Source organism: Choloepus didactylus, chromosome 16 (genome assembly GCF_015220235.1).
Source record: "Choloepus didactylus isolate mChoDid1 chromosome 16, mChoDid1.pri, whole genome shotgun sequence".
Taxonomy (NCBI): Eukaryota; Metazoa; Chordata; class Mammalia; order Pilosa; family Megalonychidae; genus Choloepus; species Choloepus didactylus.
This window is the reverse complement of record NC_051322.1, coordinates 47,904,400-47,926,163: the sequence shown is the minus strand read 5'-3', so window position 1 is coordinate 47,926,163 and position 21,764 is coordinate 47,904,400. Positions and strand designations below refer to the sequence as shown.

Genomic DNA, 21,764 nt, shown 5'->3' with positions numbered 1-21,764 from the left:
GGTAACCTTATATAGTTTCTTCTATTTTTTTTTTGTATGTATAGTATATATTTGTAAATAAAAGTATATTTAAACATATTATATTGTGACTTGTCTTTTTTTTCCTCAAAATAAGTCTTAGAGGGCTTTCATTGAAATATATCTTAGAGATCTATATACATGGATTTTAACCCCTTATTTGTAAACAGTGCCTCACGTGCATACAGATTGTTTTCAGTTTTTGTCGGAACTGATACTGCTGCAGTAACATACTTCCACATACGTCTTAGTGCACATGTGAGTCATTTTCTAGCATACATCCCTAGAATTCAAAATATGTCCATATTTAAAATTTTGTTAGATATTGTCAAATTGTGAGATCAAAAATATTGTACCAATGCATCCTCTCCCTGATTTGTTCAGGAGGTTTTTTTGTATTGCTCATATATCTACCAATACTAGCTATTTATATTTTGCCACTCCAAAGAGTGAAAAACAATATTTCATTGTTTAATTTTTACTTTTGGGTTATGAGTGAGGGTATCACTTTTTATGTTTTTGGGGTATTTGTAGTTCTATGAATTGTTTGTTCATTTGCTTTGTCTATTTAAATGGCTGAGTGGCCATTTTTTTGTTGATTTAAGGAAGCTCTTTCCATATTATAAATAACATTTAAAAATTTATTGTTAGCTTCAAATATTTTCTCATAAACTGTCACTTAACCTTCTGACTTTCTTTTTGGTATTCTTTTCTTTTTGTACAGTGTTTATGTTTTTATAGTATTAAATCTGTCCATCTTTTTCTGTATAGTTTTTGTGTCTTGATTGTGTTAGATTATTAAAATATTTTTCTACTTTTAGGTATTTTATCATTTTTACAATTTTATATTTTAAACCTTTTAGAATTACATTTTTCTGGCTGTTGTGATGGGTAGATCCAACTTTATTATTATTATTACAAATGAATTGCTAGTTGTCTCAACCACACTTATTAAGGACTATGTATTTCCCATTATTCTGAAATGCTGTCTTTATCATATACTAAACTTCTATATATACATGGCTCTGTTTCTGGATCCCTATTTTGGTTCATTTATCTTTTTTCTATACTTGTACCAATATCACACTATTCTAATCATTATAACTTGACAGTATTTTTTTTTTTATAGTTGCTTTATTGATAACTGATAGGTCAAATTCAACTTCCTTGTTCTTTTCCCAAAATATCTTGGCTTTTCTTCTATATATTTTTTTCCAGGTGAACTTTTAAATTTTATCAGGTCCACAAATAAATCTCGATGAGATTTTTATGGGGAGTATTTGACTTATGAATAAGGAAGTTGGTATCCTTACCAGAACTGTGAAAGAATAAATTTCTATTGAGAAACACCCAATTTGTGGTAATTTGTCATAGCAGCCCTAGGAAATGAATACACCTTAAAATCTTCATGATCTAAAATATTTACCATTTGGCCCTGGATAGAAAAAGTTTGCTGACCCCTGAATTTAACAGCACACATCTCAATTCCTCTGAGACCAAAATTCTTCTGAAATCTTGTGGTATTTGTTTTCTGATAAACTTATTAACTCATGTCTTTTTTTTTTTTTTAAGTAGGGGTATCTTGCTCCCCAATTAGATTAAAATCTCTTCAAAGGCAGAAGCTCTGCTATTTTTCTTTTTTTTCTTCCACAGTCTTATATACCAAATAGATGTAAAAGAAATATTTGTTAATTTGTACATTATGTATTTGCAGATTTCATTGCTTTCTCTCTTTTTAACTTCTTTTAGAAAGCCTGTCCCACCCACAGCTTCTAGAAGGAGCCAAGCTAAGTACCATGTAGATATACCCCTACCCAGCAACCATTCAGATTCTTTCTTGAGAGTTTGACCTAAGACACTGAGTGATACTGTTGGTTTTTTATTTGGATAATTGCCCTCAGACAAACGAGAGCCACCTCGTCCAGGAGGCTACATTCTATGCCTCCTGTCCCCCTGCCCAACTCCTAGGAGCACTTCCCCAATAAATCCCTTGAACAAGAATTCTCCATCTCAGATTCTGCTTAGGTCAGGGAACCTGACTTAAGAGCTAAGATAACAGCCTTCAACTCAGCCCCAGACTTCAGGGAAGTTCATGTTTCAAGCAAATTCCAAGCCTGAATCAAAGCTCCAGAATACATTAGTCCTATAAAAACAGACTATTATGTAGAGTTAGAGAGGTGGAAATCCTCTCCAGTGCCCCTCTCATTGATGGACATGGAGAAGGAAAATCCTTCTAGACATTTCACTTGATGAACAGAGACTTTCTCTCCCACAAATGTAAAGCAGCTCACTAGCCTACTAAGGAAGTGACAATAAACTGATGTATGAGTCCTTTAACTTATGATAACATGATCGTCTCATCTCCTTTGCCAACAAGGGGCCCAGATGCTACAAGATTTTGGGGGTGGGGGAGGTTGGAGAAGAGTTTCTGCTATAGCATGCTGTATATGCTTTAAACTGGTGCCATCTTGTAGACTTTTTCCTTTTCCACCCCTTCTAACTAATTTTTTTGCTGAGTGTCCTATTTATCCTCTGTTGATATATTTGAAGTGTAGATTAAATTTACTATTTAGTCCAAAGGTTGCATAACCATGAGATGGAGCTAGAGGAGAAAGAGGCTTCACTTGGAGAAAAATTGATCCACAGCATCAACTTGGGACAGACCAGCTGGATGTGACTCTGGATTGTCCCCTGTTGGGTTGAGATAAATGTGACTATGGCTTTAATGTGGATACTTGAACAGGTGAGGTATGTGCACACACCTAGCACATGCTACGGTAAGGGGCTAGACCAAATATGTTTTATTGACCACACTGCTTTGGACCTTTCTGGAGAATCCGCTATGCTCACAGGCACTGGTTGGAGGAGCCCTATGTAGTGTAAGTCACTCTCCTCCTCTGCTCCCCGCCACAGTGACCAGAACCAGGGATGGACTCTCAGCCAACTGAGTACTTGGCTGACCAGTGACCAATCACATTCCCTTTTAAGAACTGGAACTGAGAGGAAGAGAGACTGTTGGTGGCTGGTTCTGAGCCCTGGAGCTTTAAGTTCACGTAGACCCAGGAACCAAGGGGGTAAGTATCAGGCCATCCACAAGGAAAAGAAGCCTGCTGTAAGAGAGAGAAATGAAGATGCTCAAAAATGATGAAGAGCTAATAAAGAGCTAAAAGATGAAGAAAGTAGAGACACCACGGGAGGAAGAGACAGAAATGAAAAAAGACTGTCTTTCCCAGAGAGATTGAGACTCACTTTTGCTCCTTACATTTCAATTCCCGCCTCCAGTTCCCATGAGACATGTATTTGATTGTGGTGTCCAACTAAAATAACAAATAACATCTCTGTTCTCCAGAAGCTTATAACATAAAAGAAACAGCACTAAGATGAACTATCACATAAAGAAGATAAAGAAGATTGAGGCTTTGAATACAAAAGGATAAGTATGGATAAAGCATACTAAGACACTGGAAACAATATTCTATTTTACTTTGCTAGCCTTGGAAAGTGTGAGAGTCCCTCACATTGTCTGAACAAACTCCCCTTACCTTCTCGATCCAGCATGAGAGAATTTATGTTCCATGTAACGAAAAGAGCCTTGACTAGATAATATGTCCACTAATGAGAGATTTTCCAAACCTTTGCTAACAGAATCATCAGGTTTCTAGATCCTTAGGGAGTAGGATCAGAATCCACAGTGACCCTATTAATTTGGAGGAGAGATTGGAATCACTGACAATGAAGGGTAGTGCAATTATGCAGGGGAATAAAAAAAAATCTTTCAAAAAGCAATGAGAAGGCAAAAGTCAAGCTAAGTGAAATATGGTAGAAAGGCTGTAAAGGTGGAATAGAGACTGGATCTGGGCCAGCAGTATAGCTAGGTGCTTTCAAAAGTCAGATTATCTCAATGATAAATATAGGCAGAGCATATTGACACTGGAGAAAAGATCCTTTTATATGTAACACGATCAAATGCAGACCAAGAGAACGTAATACACGCTAGTGCTTATCTGCTGCTGCACCCTTCTGAAAAAATATGATTTCCACTCTCCTGAGTATTATAGGCTAAAAAGACAACATTTAGGTTACTTCAAGATAAAGAAAGTTTGAAACAGATAATGCAGAATATTGAATACAAATAAAGCATAGTAATACTTTAGGAAAAACGTTGCTAACTTTTAAAAACATGTTCACTAACTCCTGTGTTTTTAACACCAACCAAGGTAGACATGGGAGACAGGTGTGGGTTTAGAATCTGGCTTCACTGCTTACTAGCTATAGGCTCGTGGACAAGGCTCTTTACAAATTTAACTCAGTTTATTGAGCTGAACAGTAAGAACAATTACAATTACTCCACGGGGTTGTCCCCTTTAGACTGGGCATATAAGCTTCAGTTTGCCACAGTTATCATCACTCCTTATTATGTCACGTCAGTTCACTTCTCTCATCTAGGGGAGCTTCTTTGTGCATTAGGTTTTGTGATCTCCTGAGTAGAAGGTATTATTTACTAGAGAGTCTCAGAGATAATCTGTAGATGGAAATACACTTGGCAGGGTTAAAGGAACCAGGGAGAAAATGGGTGAGCAGTGATAAAACTCGATTAGCTCACTTTGTGTCCTTGGGCAAGTCTTGGGGCTTCAGTTCCTTTATATCTTAAATTGCAGGTGTTGGGGAGAACAGGGTGAAAATAGGAGGGCAGTAGCTTGAGATGATTTCTAATGCCACTTCCAGTGGAAAAATGTGATGATTCTCCAACACCAGCAGCAAATTTACTTTTTGTTTGACGCAGAGGGCTCTTACATAAGACAATGGCCAGCTTTAATATATTTTCCTGAGTATAGAATCAGAGGAAATAGACTGAACAAAACCTCCCGAGATTTAGGTTAGAGATAAGGAAGACTTTCCAGACTGTGAGAATTATTTATTGGTGTGAATTAACAAGGGAGAATAAGATATTCTAGAAGGATAGATTTTTATCCCTTTGACAAAGTAGCATTCTGAACATGAAGACCAAGTTTCCAGTGAGCAATGAGGAGTGAAGGGAGTGAAGGGCGAGTGGGATAGGAGAGGGAAAGGATTAATGGCCTTTGGCTGCTAGTCTCTTAGCCATACGGGTGACTTGCTGACTTGCAGTCCTGGGTTTCCTGGAGTTTTCGTTCCTTGGAGTGTACAGCAAGCTTGGTGACTTAGCACAGACTTACCAACAACTACCTGTTGCTTTGCATTTTGACCCAACAGGACTGTTAAGGAAGGTAGTAATTAACATAGAATAGAGCAGGTCTAAGTATCAGAATTTCTAGTTAGTTTTTACCGTTGTGGTTGAGAGATGGTTGAGCTCAAGAGGATGGTAGCATTCTACAAGTGGCAAATCTTGGGGCTAAAAGACAAAACAAAACAACCCCCCACAGTGCCAAAGTTTAGCAGGCAAACATCTGGTAGTATGACACCACAGGAAGAAACCAGGCTGTGCCCTAATTATGATGGCAGTTTTGTCAGCTATATTTAGACCATATAGCCACTTTGCAAATTATGTTGCCCTTGTAGTCTTTGCTTTGTATCAGTATTCCCACTGTCTCCATGTTCAATTTCTCTTGGATTCTGTCTGATTGTCTGACCATCAGTATTGGTCGTTTGTTTTTTGCACAATGAGATTTTTTGTAGAAAATATTTAATTGCATCTCAAGACATCCTTATAGTCACCTTTTCTGGTTTATTATTTTATTTGCATTTGTTCTTAGCCAATCTTATTTAAAATTTGAATTACTGTAGCCCCACTAGGGGGCCGCAAGTGCTGTAGTCAGAGCCTGCCTCTGGCTGCTCTCCTGGTAGAATTCTAGAAAGTTAAGACTGGCACACACTTTAGAAAGGACAAAGCATGCTGTGACCATATTGAGCTATATACAGATCTCTTTGTTCTGATGCTGGAGCTGATTGTATCTGCAGAAAAAGAGAGGGCTTAAAAAAAAAAAGTAAAACCGATTTGCTCTTTCAAGTGGTACTGGATACTCAGGAGCATTGTATCCTTTCAAAAGCAGGGAGGAAATTTTGGGAAAAGAGAGTATGAACAAGGCTTTGTGAAATGAGTGAGAAAGAGCTGTTCAGGGCTTTTAGGATTGGCTTGTATGATTCTTGCCCACCCCCCTCTCTCTACTCCTTTCAATTCATCTGACCACTACTGTCAGATTAATGTTCCAAAAATTTCTGCAGTCCTATGTCATTGCCTTTCTTAGAAATCATCCACAACGCCCCATTATCTGTCTAGGTACTTCCAATCTTTCAGGGTAATAATGACCCCCCTTTTTTTAAAATTAAATTTTATTGAGATATATTCACATACCATACAATCACCCAAAGTGTACAATCAGTTGTTCACAGTACCATCATATAGTTGCCCATTCATCACCACAATTAATTTTTGACCATTTTCATTACCACACACAAAAAATAAGAAGAATAAGAATAAAAATTAAAGTAAAAAAGAAGACCCAAAACATCCCATCCCCCCATGCCCCCCATTATTCATTTAATTTTTGTCCTCATTTTTCTACTCATCTGTCCATACACTGGATAAAGAGAGTGGGAGCCACAAGGTTTTCACAATCACACGAGGACCCCCTTTTAATGTTAAAAAAAAAAAAAAAAGAAGAAAGGAAAAAAGAAATATCACATGATATTTTTAGAATCAATTCACTACACTTTTTAAAGCGTTGTATTTGGTTATGCACAACGGCATCTATGTACTTACAATGGTATAGGTGGGGGAAGGTCTTTAGTCCATCACCTTCGGATTCCTGGACCCCTTGTGATCACTTCTTGCCTCTCCAAGGGTCTTATGAGCTGTGGGTCACGACTAGGAGTAGAGGCCTATTCTCTAAGCATTGCCAAGAGGTTCCCTCAGGCAGTATCCTCTGATTCCTTCCACTTTCCCCTGACAGTCATCTTTCTAGGTGTCTTCTCTCCTGTCTTCCTGGAGCCTTCTGGACCTCTTTGTACCCATCTTCCCCTCTCTTCTCTGTATTCTAATTACTCCCTTTTTATTGGTAGTTTCCATGCAGCCCACAAATATGCTCAAGTATCAACTATTTTAAAATACCCCACCATTATGGATTGCATTGTGCCCCCCAAAAAATTACCACACTCAGTTAGGTTGGGCTCTGATCCACCATAACTGGTGTCCTTATAAGGAGAGGAAATTTGGACACAGGCAGAAAGAAGACAGTCATGTGCCAGAGGCAGAGAAGGATTTATGCCCAGGAGTGACGGTAAGCCAGGCCAGCTCCCACAGACTTCAGAAGCATGACCCGGCCAGCACCTTGGCATGGACGTCTAACCTCCAGAATTGAGAGGATCCATTTCTGTTGTTTTTCAGCCATGCACTTTGTGGTACCTCATTAGTGAGGTCCTAGGAAACTGAGACACCCCCTAATCCTAAATATCCCCCATCCCTCCTATCTAGCCAATGCTCCCTTCACAGCTCCTCTAAGTCCAGGAAACACTCATTTCTTCAATTCCCACCATTCTTCAATTTTACATCCCCTGGCTTTCTTCAGGTGTTCTCATCTTATGCCTATTGTTTTTAGTTATACAAGATTTAGTTTACTGCTTATGTGATCCTTATAATAGACATTAACAGATAAGAACTGTTTAAATGACAGAAACTGGAAATAAAGAACTAAACAAATAAAGAAATACCCAAAATAAGAAGACTTAATGTATGACTGAAAGGAAAGAATTCACTTACAATACTCTGCTCTTGCTGTTTCCTGTGGGTGGCCCTGCCTGTGTGGGATTATTAAGCCCTATTTTGATCCAAGGGCTCTCCCAACCACCTTGTCTTCAGCATTTCAAAGACGGCAATCTTAGGAAAGGCGATGTCGCTTACTCTCTACTAATTATTTAAAACAGCCTTTTTGATTTATGAGAGCATATTTCTTAAAATGCCATTGCATTTTTGTAAAATAAAAATGAATAAAATTGATTATCATCATTGTCCTTTAAATAATAAATTTGACATTGTCATCGCTCCTGATGCATAGTAGGTACTCGATATATATTTGTAAACTGTGGCTTGAGAAATCATCAACAACCATTCTTTCCATGCCTAGCTAATCCTTCATTTGTATACTGGTTATTCAACCACTGAGTATTGAGTGCTTACTATGTGATGGATGTATCAAGTGATTAAGGGATAATAATAATAAACATGATAAACATGACCATACCCTCAGGAGCCAACAGTCTAGTGGGTGAAACAGAAGAACAATAAGCAATTATCACCCACTCAGGTGAGGGCTGTGAGAAAGCATTTGGGAAAGTCTCTTAACTGACATTGGGGAGACAGGAGCTCAAGGAAGGCTTCCTGGCAGAAATGATATCTAAGCTGAAACATGAAGAACGAGTAGGAGATACCCACTAGACTTAATTTAGAATGGCAGTCTCCCAAGAGTTATTATGACTTTGAGTCATAAGGCCATCTGTTGAAAGCTTTAGACATGTTGCTAGCTGTAGCAAGAGAAGATGGTGTTAGAAACTACTCAAGATTGTGCATGATGAGAAATATTGGGATTGATACAGGTACTTTGCAAATGATAGTTAACTTATGAGCTGTAATTTAAAAGATTAATTGCAGAGAGCACCAAACAAACAAAAAAAATCACCTTCTTACAAACATCCCTGAGGAAGGTTAACTTCTCTCTCCTTCATTCATGTAATTTGTAAATTAAAAGCAGCTCCTCACTCTAATTTAAGTAGTTCAGTAAATATTTGTGAATGAGCAAGTCCTGTCTTGTCTCAAATCCGTGAGTCTTGCGTCTCTTCATTTCACCTTTTTTTTCTTGTTCCTTAGGACCTTTGAAGTCTCTCCTTCCCCCCAGGAGACACTCTCAAGTGGTCACATTTGAAAGTGGCACAAAGTCCTCATGACACAGCCTCATCACTTTCTTTTTGTCTCAGCACTCCACACTCTCCTCCAGCATTCTTGCAGCTCTCCAAAGATCCCATGCTCTGTCTTGTCTCAGGACTTTGCATCTACTTCTGCCTGTGATGCCCATTCTCTACTCTCCACCCAGTCATCTGTAACCTTTTATTGCACACTGCCCACCTCTTCCAGCCTGGGTTAGGAGTCCATGTATACAACTACTCCCACGGAACCCTGCACATTCCTCCACAATTGCACTTAATCCACTGCATTGCAAGCAACCATTTGTTTTTTCCTTTATTGGACTATATGCTCTTTAAAGTAGGGACTGTATCATATTTATCGATGGATTCCCAGTGCATAAGGTAGTGCCTGGCATACAGTAGCCACTCAACAAGTGTTTATTTAATGACAGAATAATAATGGGACAACAAGTTAAATTTTCATGGGATTTTATTCACATGTATTATCACATTGGCTTCTTGGTATAACTCTAGTACCTAAGTAGCATTATCCCAGTTTCACAGTAGGAACCTCCGCACAAATGAGTTAAGGACTCGGCCAAATTTCCATAGCTACTTTGTCTATAGTTTCACTCCCAAATAAGAGGTTTTCATGGGTCATTCAAGAAGCAGTTACTCTTGGACACCCAGAAGACTTGTAGAAATCAAGTGCCATTTCTTTTCCTGATTATTCTAAAAATGCCAAAGATATTATAATTTTGATTCTCTTGGTAATACTCTCTTAAGCTATGTTAACTCTCAAATGGGAAAGGATGGGAAAATTTTCTTAAGTGAAAGTATCTCCACTGGCCTGTTCAAACCAAATAGTCTAGGGGCAGGTAAATTAAAATGGTGGCTAGATTTTGCCAGAAGTTGAACATTATCTTATTTGTGAGCCACTGGTTCATAATGACATACACTGTTGAAAGATAAAGCAACCACCTACCTACCTAAAATAAATAAGTGCACTAACTAGTAATCAAACAGAAAACCTAGGAAAAACATGTATGGTCAGCAAGTCTTGTATTAGATCCACGATATATATTGTATCTAACCAAAGCAGAAAAATTTAGCTATGTCCCAGTTAAACATTTTCAGTGCCAGAGAGATCTATAGATGATGGTAATTTACATAAGAATACCGAGTTAAACTCTTCCTTCATAACTTTCCATTTCCATTTATCTTTCCTTTGCAACTCTTTACTATCTCCACACTCCTCTTCTTAAATAATTCGGGCACTTGGTAGTCTCATATGGCTGTGAGGTATCTCTTGTTTCTGAAGGTGATGCTCTGATTCATTTATATGTGCTAAGTGTAAATGACCCAGTGTAGCTCATCTTTTGAGGTATGTTAGAGATGACTGCATAGAAAGACCAATGCTTAACCCAAAGGAATAAATCTCACCAATGTAGAAAGTAGATTTTCAAGTCCTCTATATGGCATACATAGCCACTTTCGTGGAATAGTAGGGCAATAGAATTAGAGAACTCTAAAAGTAAAATGACAATAACAGTACTTTAGCTCAACACTCATACTTTCAGGTATGGGAACTGAAGTTCCCGTAGATCTGACCCTTCCCCAGCTTACACAACTAGAGAGATTATTGCTGAGTCCTAAACCCTCCTGTTGGTCAGAGAACTTGCTGCTCTTTTTCCTTGTGGGAAGTGCCCACCCCCCACTCTTACTTCAAGTGGTTCTGATGGGAGTGACCCCACCCCCAGTCTCTAAAGTGAGTCTGTAGCCAAAATCTAACTGAAGTACTTCAACCACTTATTGGTTTTGGGATGGACATGTGACCCGAGTTGGATCAATAAGAGGCATACATTTTATTTTGCTGGGGGCAGTGGAGAAAAGGAGTTCTGCTTATGCTGGAGCTCCTTAATGGTAAGAACATGTGCCTGGAGGTAGCTAGTGTGAGCCCATGGGGAGAACATGCCTGAGAATGAAGCACACACAGAACAAAGAGGGACTGAGTCAGGGAAAGAGGGACAGAAGAAAAGGGGGGACACTGATCTGTTAAGTTGGCTAACTGATTTCTCAGTTACATGAGGCGATACATTTACTTTTTGCTTTAGAGAATTTGATTTGGATTTCTTTTTTTCATGTAATGAGAAGCATCCCAACTTTTACATCCTTTCTGATTTCAACTCCTATTATAAAATTTTCTAAAGTTTTTATGGGTATGAAAAAATTTTCACTTTTGCAAGAAGTCACAGTGCAACAGCATATATAAGGTCCTGTGGATCCAACTATAACTCTGAAAGAACTAAACAGCTTCAACTTCTTTAATGCCTCCTGGTGAAAGAATGCTCCTCTTCTCAAGTCATTCTTACATAACTTTCTACTATAGGAATTATGATATTGATTTTCTCTGTTCACAAATCCACATCAAATTAGATTGCAAGTTTCCTGAGGATAGGGACTGTGTATTTTAATCTTTGTATCTCTATTACCTGGTAAATATATTACTGATGATTCCCAGCATTTATTGAGTGCTTCCTATAAGTTTCACCTGTTTATTCCTCACCTAAGGGATGGGTAGGATTGTATAGGTGGAGAAATGTTCCTACATTCTTAAAAAGTGAGTTGGTGGAGCTGAGATTCAAACCCAGGCAGCCTGTGTCCTAACCAGTGCCCTGCTCTCTGTTTTTTCTGAGTTATAGTTGGGATCAATAAATAACTGTGAAATGAATTATATCCATCTCTGACATGTGGGATGGGAAACCTTTGTGATGTCCAATTTACATTTGAGGAAACTGAGTCAGTATAAGTGGAATGAAGAGCTGCATCTCTTGACTCCTAGTAAGGAACTCTTTCCATTACACAGTGACGATCTATGGATCAAAACCATAGGCAAGCACTTTAATTTGAATTTCCACATCAGATTTTGGATTAATCAATATAATTTATATTTTCACAAAAGACTAACTTATTCATTAGAATATTTTAAAAAACTGTTTTTATATTTAATAGATAAAAAAATTAAAAAGAATAAGGAAACTAACTAAAATACACACACACACAAAAATTTCCAAGCATTTTCCTGAAGAGGGATGACAAAAATTAATGTGGATGAGAGGTGATCAGTTCTACATAAATATAGCAGGTAGCATTACTTATGTTGCTATATATCATGTTAATAACTTGAAAACAAGCTAAACTGAAAATAAACTATTTCTTTTCATTTGTAATTTAGAAAGCATAGAATAACAGGCTCGAAGACAAAGATAGGCCGTGTTCTCCATGAAAGATTCCTGGAAACTGAAAAATAAGGTCTTTTAACATTTTGTGATATAACTGTTTTTCTTGGCTTAAGCGTAGGTTTTAAAAAATGGTGCTCATTGTTTTGCTTGTAGTTCTTTTATGCATGGACAACCGTGCTGATGATGCATTCAGTTTAGGAGAATTTTCCAATTGAAAAAGTGCTCTGGAGAAGTTTAAGCGCCATGAATCACCCAGACCTCATCTAAGTCCCGTGAAAGCAAATGCTGTGAAAGGCAGTCACAGGGGGAAGACATACTGTAGTTGTGCTGCCTGATTCAACTAAATAGAAAAATATTTTGTAAAGACACGAGAATTCCAGGCATCTGACAGAGTGGTAAGGATGAATGTCACATTCTGTCAGAGGCAAAATGAGCAACCTGCTGCTCACCCTCCCTCCTTCTCTTTCCCCCCTCTAGGGGGGCTCCTGAAATCCCAGTCTCATTCACATGTAAAATACAGACCTCTAGGCTTTAGGTTACAGTTCCTAAAAATACAGTGAGGCATTTTTCCTACTGGCTTTTGGACATCCAAAGTGGTTTTGATCAGGTGAGTAAATCAATTCATTTTTCCAGGGTGAAGGAAATTGATTGCGCATAATAATCATCATCATCATAGCGGCAGCAGAAAAGATCTTCCGTTCGGAAGTATTGGTTCTTTCCATCCTCATCTACTTGGGACAGATCAGCAAGGAAGGGTAGATCTTCCCAGTTTGCCTACCCTTTAAACTAGCATTTATTTCTGTATAGAGCTTGTTCTGCTGATTTAAAAAAAAAAAAAAATACGTATTTTATTGTGTTGGCTTGATTACACAGCCCTGATCTTACTCAGTTTTATGTATACCAATTTTGTCTACCCAGATAAACGAAACTTCCTCTATTTTTCTGTTCCTGTTGTCTAGGGTTGGGAATACAGTCTGCCCTTGGGAGAGGTTTATTGAATGACTGTGAGTTCTAAGTTTCTGCATATGCGACCGAGACACACACGTTTTTCTTTGAGGGCTTGGTTTTTTGATAGTAATCTGGTTTAATGAATTATGAAATTGAGGGTCAGGAATGATACAGTAATAAAGGGGAGGAGCAAAAAAGAGGTTGGAAAACCACAGCTTGCTTGAGTAAACAACGGTGTAGCAGCAAGAGCGAGCAGCCTTAGAGGGTCTGGGTTTGACTCCCAGCTGGATATCAAGTAACTGGGAGGACTGGATCAATTTGCTTCCTCTTCAAGGCCCTCAATTACTCATTTGGAAAATAGGAATAATATCACTCCTTACCTCACAGTGTGGTTGTAAGCCCAAAAGCAAATGAAATAATGTCTGTGAAAATGCTTCATAAAATACAAAGTATGCCATGAGTGAGGTGCTTATTATTATGGTAATTACTGGAACACTCTTAGTCTGGTTGTTCTCTGACCCCCAAAATGTCCTGAAAGAGATCCTTTGTATTCCTAATGAGAATCTGGAAAAATCCAAAGGTAATTTCCATCCACAGCTTCCTCCATTTCTCCTCACTAATGTCTACTCCTTTCCCCTTCCATAAGATCCAAAAAAGTAAAATCTACAGTAACCTGTTTGTTTTCTCTGATAACAGGTAATCTGTGTGCCAGCATGAAGAAGTATTATATGATTCTCTGCATCTTCAGAGGTTAGAATTAACACTAATTGGTGGAAATTACAGGAGAGCAGATTTCAGATTGCTTCGAAAAATGTGTTTACCTACAATTATAATTGTCCAACAAGAGAACAGCCTTGCCAGTGGGCCCCCTTGGCTGCCTGAGTTCTAGAAGGGAAGTGATTCAGATTGATTTGGGAAAAAAATGTATATCCTGAGATGAGACCACAAGCTATGAGATAAGCGATGACTGAAGACAGGATAGAAATAAACCAAATACAGCCTCTATGGTTATTGATCGTTCCCTAAAATCAATCTCCATTCTCTCATACCCCAAGTGGAATTTCAACCAGGTCAGTATCTAACATCAAAACAAAAAATAGAAAGCAGTGCTCTTTTAAATGGGAACATGTGTGTAAGTGTCCCCTTCTCTCACAAGCTGTCAAATTTTGGGAACCAAAGCAGGCAGCACTTAATAGATTAGAGAACAGTGATGAGGAAAATACTAAGTGATAAGGAAAGGTCACTGAGCTGGAAGAGTAAGTTCTTCAGTAAATCACCAAAACATAAAAGACAGAGAGATCGCTGGGAAGATGTCACTTTCAGAAATGCCTAACCAAAGCGGAGAGAAAGTACGTCCCTGTGGCGGTCTGAAAGATCCAGAGCTCTGCATCAACAGATCAACCTGTCCCCCTCTGCCTCTGGATAGAAAACAAAATGATGACCTTAACACCACCAACCCCTCCACAAAAAAACAAAAAGAAAAACAACAATTTGTTGTTTAATAATGTGGCAGTTAAGGCTGTGAAGAAGGAATTTGATGCTTAGGTTTAAGCTGGAGTTTTAGAGGCAGGGGAGGGAGGAGAGCCCACAGCCTCATTCAAACATCCTCTCCTTCTCTAGTTCTTGCAAAGTGGCAAAGTGAATTCCAGGAACATGCAACAGAAAGATGAGAAGGTTTTTGTTTTTGTTTTTGTTTTTAAAAAAGGCAGAGCCAAATGAAGCAGCCATGCCATGAATTTCCTCCTTTTTGCCCTTGTCTGGCTGCCCCCTTGCCTTCGGTTGTGGAGGTGCTCCTGTGGAGCTCATTCCTGCTCACCTTTGCTGGGATTTAATAGTCTCGGGACCAGTGGGAACTTGGCCCATATTCACTTTTGGGGCCAAGCTGGGTTTATGATTTCTTTCAAGCACCTCTTTTTCCTCTCACATTTTTGGGCAGACAGCTGGTAGTCATGCAGGTTCTCTGTGTGTGAGGTTTGTTGGTGTGTTTGTTTATTTTTTAAAAATTGCACATAAGGGAGAGTCCTTTTCTGGGTCTCAGCAAGATAGTCCAGCTCCCTGTTTTGCAGAGGCCTGGGTCTCGTCCTCCCCAGCTGCCAGAATGCTCAGTTCAATTCCCTCTCAATGCTTTGCCTTTATGTTCTGTCCAGCTTTGGAAGGTGGACTTCTCTTCTTGCTTTCAAGTCCAGCCATGTATTAAGGATGAAATATGTTCATTTTTATATATTTACAGTAGGAACTGTTTTGTGTGTCATAATTAACAGAAGTCAACAAACAGTACTGCTCCTATGCAAAGCACAAATTTTGAAAATATTTGAAACTTATATGCATGTTGAAAGAATAAGAATGGTTCAGTGATTACCCATATACCCTCCACCCAGATTCACCAACGGTTAACATGTTACCACATTTGCTTTGTCTTTTTCTATCTATAAATGCTTATATATATATTTTTAAATGCAATTTTATTGATATATATTCACACACCATATATTCCATCCAAAGTATAAAATCAGTGACTCACAGTATCATCATATCCTTGTGCATTCATCACAATTTTCAAACATTTTCATTACTCCAAAATAAAGAAAAAATATATATATATAAAAAGAAAAAAAGAAATAAAAATGAACACCCAAACCATCCCACACCCCTTATCCTCCCTATTATTTATATAGGTTTTTTTGTCATTATTTTATTACTCATCTGCCCATACCCTGGTTAAAGGGAGTGTCAGTCACCAGGTTTTCACTATCACATGGTCACACGATAAAGGCTATACAGTTAAACAATTATCATCAAGAATCAAGTCTACTGGATTACAATTCAGTGGGTTCAGGTATTTCCTTCTAGCTGTCCTAACACACTAGAAACTAAAAAGGAACATCTATATAATGCATGAGAATAATCTCCAGATTGACCTCTCAACTCTATTTGAGGTCTTTCAGCCACTGAAACTTTATTTTGTTTCATTTCTCTTCCCCCTTTTGGTCAAGATGGCTTTCTCAATTCCATGATGCTGGGTCCAGGCTCATCCCTGGGAGTTGTGTCCCTCATTGCCAAGGGGATTTACACCCCTGGGACTCATGTCCCACATAGGGGGACAAGACTCTCTATCTTTTGCTATTGATACATGCTTATATTTTGCTGAACTATTGGAAAGCAAGTTGTAGGTAGATATCAGGACACAACTCATAAACACTTCAGTGTACATCTTCTGAGCATAAGGATGTTCTTCATAACCACGATACTATTATTACAAAAATTGACAATAATTCTATATACTCTAATATATAGTCCATCACCTAATGTCCCCAAGAGTCCCCAATGTATCTTTTTTAACTTTTAAAAAAAACCCTAGGATCCAGTTAAAGTTCACACATTCCATTTAATTGTGTCACTGATCTACCTAAGACTATAGAATAGTGCCCATTTTTTATATTTCTCATGACATTACTCGTTGTCTTGTAGAAAGCCCAGCCTAGTTGTCTTATAGAAAGTTCCACATTCTGAAAGTTTCTGATTGTTTCCTCATGATTAGATGTAAGTTAATTTTGGGGGGCCATAGTAGTGCAAATCCCATTCACATTAGGGAGCACATGATGTCATTTTTCTTCTGTTGGCGATGCCTTTATCTCTGTAATTAGTAAGTGGTCTATAAGGTAATACTTTGAGACCTCATGTATATCTTGTTTGTCAAAACCATTTATTCATTGATTTTAGCATTTATTAATGATACTTACCAGAGTCAATTAACATATTGGTGATTTTTCTAATTTGATCACTCCTTTTACATTTATTAGTTGGCATTTTTTTTCTATAAATAAGAGCTTTCCTCTTTTTCTGCCTAGTATTTGTGTTGGAGTTTTTTTTATTCATTTAGTTATATAATTCATTATTGCCAATTTTTTTTTTTTTTTCAAATTGTCTAAGTGCAGCAAATGGAAATAATAAAAGTTATTTCCCAGGGCTCATATCAGGAATAAGTGAAATGTTGAACAATATCTAGATCATCATTTGTACCCAATAAATGGTGATTCTTGTCCTAGTGGAGCTTTCCTAGCTCAAACATTCCCTGGAATGGTCTTTATCCAGTGGCATGTTCTTTTGAATATCCCATAGCTCCTTATGTCACTTAGAGCCCTACAGCCACAGGCTTGTAGGGCTGGGAGTCACTCTGTGGATTATCCCTGTTCAGTGGTTCTCCACTTTGGCCTTCTGGAGTCATTTTTTCCAGGATCCCATTAGTATCTAAGCACTTTCTTACATTCTAACACAAGAAGTTTTAGGCTTATTTTTCCTTTCCTTGCAGCCATTTTCCCAAAAAGACCTGGTTTTGTTTAGGGAGAAATACTATTTTAAGACCACAAGCTTCTCCTTGCTACCAGGGGATATTAATAATGGCCTGGGGAGCTTTAAAATTTTTATATTCCAGAGTTCTCCACTTCCAGGAAGATGGAGTAAACATAATTTTCCTTATTCTTCCCACTAAGTACAATGAAAACCCTGGGCATTACATATCAAACAAATAGGAAGACTCTGAAAGGTGGAGAGAAGAAGGTCAATTGGATAGAGACTTTGGAACACAAGAAACGACCCCGTGGTGCATTTCCTGTGTTTTCTATTTGCCTCATATATCCCAGACCTGGAGCTGAAGAAGCTGGAAGCTAGGAAAAGCCTGCTGTCTATAGCCAAAGGACCAGAAAATGGGCAGCCCAGGAAGACAGAAAACTTTTAGATAATAATTGCCCTACATCAGACAAAGAAAAGATAAAATCCTACTCGTACCAATGTCTTCAAAGCCAGGTGGGTGTCTAGATGTCTACCCCCATCCCAGCAGTAAAGGGGTGCTCCTCCTCCACCACTTGAGGCCTAGTGGAGGTCTGGACATATATGCAATATGTCAAAATTTATATTTTTTACATTTTTGATATAGCTAAAGCAATGCTGAGAGATATTGGAAATGATGACAAGACTGAAATCGATAATCTAGCTCCCAGTTTAAAAACATAGAAAAAGAGGAGAAAGAGACCCCAAAGACAGAAGAAAGAAGGAAATAAAATTGATGAGTAGAATTCAATAAAATTGAAAACAGAAAAACAAGAGAAAATCAGTGAAACAAAAATCTGGTTACTTGAAAAGACCAATAAAAGATAACTTTCCAGCAAAATTGAGAAAAAGGAAAAAAAAAAAAAAAGAGAGAAGTCACAAATTATCAATATTAGGAACAAAAGAGGGGATATTAGCACAGACCCAGCAGACATCAAAAGGATAATAAGGAAATACTAGAAGCAGCTCTACACACATACATTTTTATAACTTAATAAGAAATGAACCAATTTCTTGAAAGCCTGAACTACTATAATTCACTCAACATGAAATATATAATTTGAATAGCTCTATAACTATTGTTGAAATTGAATTTGTAATTTAAAAACTCCTGAAAAAGAAATCTTCAAACCCAGACAGTTTCACTGGAGAAGTCTACCAAATATTTAAAGAGGAATTAACACCAATTCTACACAATCTCTCCTAAAAATAGAAAAGAAAGGAACACTTCTTGGTTCACTTCATGAAGCTAGTACTACCTGACACCAAACCAGACAAAGATATCCCAAAGAAGGAAAATTATAGAGCAATATCTCTTATGAATATAGACACAAAAATCCTTAAAAATGTATTAGCAAACACAATTAAGCAATTTGTAAAAAAAAAAAAAAAATTATACATCATGACCAAATGGGGTTTATTCCAGGGATGCTAGGCTGGCAAAATACTAAAAAATCAATCAATGTAAGCTACCATATTAACAAGCTAAGAAATAAAAATCACATGATCACATACATGAATAAAGAAAAAGCATTTGACAAAGTTCAACACTCAGAAAAATTGGAATAGTGGGAATTTCTTCAACTTGATAAAGAACACCTACAAAAATCCCTATTCATAATGGTGAAAAACCGAATTTTTTTTCCTTGAGATCAGTAATAAGGCAAGGATGTCTGTTCTCACTGCTCTTATTCAAAATAATAGTGAAGTTCTAGCTGATTAATCAAGAAAAGGAAAGGAAATAAAAGCATATCAATTGGAAAGAAAGAAATATAACTGTCCTTATTTGCACACAACTTGACTGTCTACACAGAAAATCCCAAGGGATCTTCCCCCACCACCAAAAATAAAAAATAAAAAAAACTGCTAGAAATAGTGAGTTCAGCAACATTGCAGATAACAAGATAAAAATACAAATATCAGTTATATTTCTATACATTAGCAATGAACATGTGGACACCAAAATTAGAAATACAATGCCAGTTATAATCCTTCAAAAAACATGAAATGCTTAGGTGTAAAACTAACAAAACACATATAGGACTTTGTGCTGGTTTAAAGCTGTTATGTATCCCAGAAAGGGTCATGTTCTTTTAATCCATTCCTATGGGTGCAGACCTATTGTGGGTGGGACATTTTTGTTAGGTTATTTCAATTGAGATGTAACCCACACCATTCAAGGTGGGTCTTACTCCTTTTTTACTAGAGTCCTTTATGAGAAGATAAAGGATCAAAAAGCCAAGAGAGCTCAGAGAGAAACAGCTAGAGAGAGCTGAGACAGCAAAGCTCTGGAGATGCTAAGAGAAGACCCACAGAAGTTCAGAGAGGAAGGAAGCCACTGGAATGAGGAGTTGAAAGTGACAGAACCTGTAAGAGAAGGAGCAGCAGAAGCTGGCCATGTGCCTTGCTACCTGACAAAGGAATCCTGAATGCCAGTGGCCTTTCTTCAGCGAGGGTACCATCCTGTTGATGCCTTAATTGGGACATTTTCATAACCTTAGAACTGTAAATTTGCAAACTAATAAATCCCCATTGTAAAAGCCAACCTATTTCTGGTATATTGCATTCCAGAAGCTTTAGCATACTGAAACAGACTTGTATGCTGAAAGCTACAAAACACTGATAAAAAGAGATCAAAGAAGGTCTAAATAAATGGAAAGATAGACTGTGTTCATGGATTGAAAGAGTCAGCATAAAAAAAGTCAATTTTCCACAAATTATATAAAGTTTTAATGCAATTTTTATCAAAATCTCAGCAAGATTTTTTGTAGACATATACAAAATTATTCCGTTATTCAAAAAATTATATAAATAGGCAAAGGAATTAGAAAAGCTAAAACTATGTTGAAAAAGAAGAATAAAGTGGGATGAATTAGTTTATGCAATTTTAAGACATTATATAGCTAGAGTAATATTGTGTGTTACTGGCAGAGGTATAGACCAATAGAATAGATTAGAGAGCCCAGAAATAGACCCACTCAAACAAGTTCAGTTGAATTTTGACAAAGGTGCAAAAGCAATTTGATGGTCCTAGAGCAATTGAATATCCATGGGCAAAATATGAACCATGACCTAGGTCTCACACCTGAAATAAAAATGAACTTAAAATGGTTCATAGACTTAAATGTAAAACATGTTCCAGAGTCTCCTCAGCCAAGGGCCGAGTCGACCGCCTTTGCCCTCGTAGCCTGTGCTCCTTTTGCTGGTGGCTCCACCCACGTTGCAGACAATATTCCAATATGGAGCATGTCCTTACCAATGGGAATTTGAAGTACTGGTTTTTGATTCTGAACCAGCCTTTGGATGAATGTTTTTGCCATCTTTGGAGCAAAGCTCTTTTAAAAGCCTGTGCTGATGGAGGTGCCAACTGCTTACATTATATCACCAGAGGACAGCGGGAAAGCTTTTTGCCTGAATTCATCAATGGAGATTTTGATTCTATTAGGCCGGAAGTCAGAGACTACTACAGTATTAAGGGTTGTGAGCTGATTTCAACTCCTGATCAAGACCACACAGACTTTACCAAGTGCCTCCAAGTGCTACAAAAGAAGATAGAAGGAAAATACCTACCAGGTTGATATGATTGTGACACTGGGAGGACTTGGTGGACATTTTGACCAGATTATGGCATCTGTGAGCTCCCTGTTTCAAGCGACTGATATCACTTCTTTGCTAATTATAATAATTCAAGAGAAATCTCTTATCTACCTGCTCCAACCAGGAAAGCACAAGTTGCATGTAAACACTGAATGGAAGGTGATTGGTGTGGCCTTATACCTGCTGCACAGCCTTGAAATCAACAGGCTTAAAGTGGAACCTCACCAACCATGTGCTTGGTTTTGGAGTACTGTCAGTGCTTCTAATACCTACTATGGATCTGGGGTAGTGGCTGTGGAAACCGATTAGCCGCTCCTCTGGACCATGGCCATTAAAGACTAACCTGTCGACTGACACCCACAGGTGCGCCTCTACCCTACCTCACTGCCAATGACTTATTGCTCAGTAAGTACATTTCACCTGGGTTTACCGGAATCTATACTTCCCCTGGAAGCCACTATCAGATAATCCAGGAAACATTATCAATGACAGATCTGAATTTTACAGTGAAAGGCAAAATCATTTGTTAGGAAAGTTTTTTTTTCCTTTAACTCTATTTTTTTAACTTTATCAAAAAATAAAAAAAAAATAATTTAAAAAAGTAAATAAGCTCTATTGTTTTCCATTGGAAACTCATATGAATCATTCCATTATAAAATTCAGTACTGATTATTCTTTAATGTGTTACTTAATCCTTCTTTTTATCTTAGAAAATTGTTTTTAATTTTGAAGCTGATGAAACTCCTTGGAGTCTAGCAC

General features: G+C 37.8%; 1 pseudogene; it reads left to right on the top strand.

Moving 5' to 3' along the window:
* The first annotated feature begins 2,734 nt into the window (after positions 1-2,734).
* On the top strand, positions 2,735-21,347 carry LOC119511277 (annotated as a pseudogene).
* Positions 21,348-21,764: the final 417 nt, after the last annotated feature.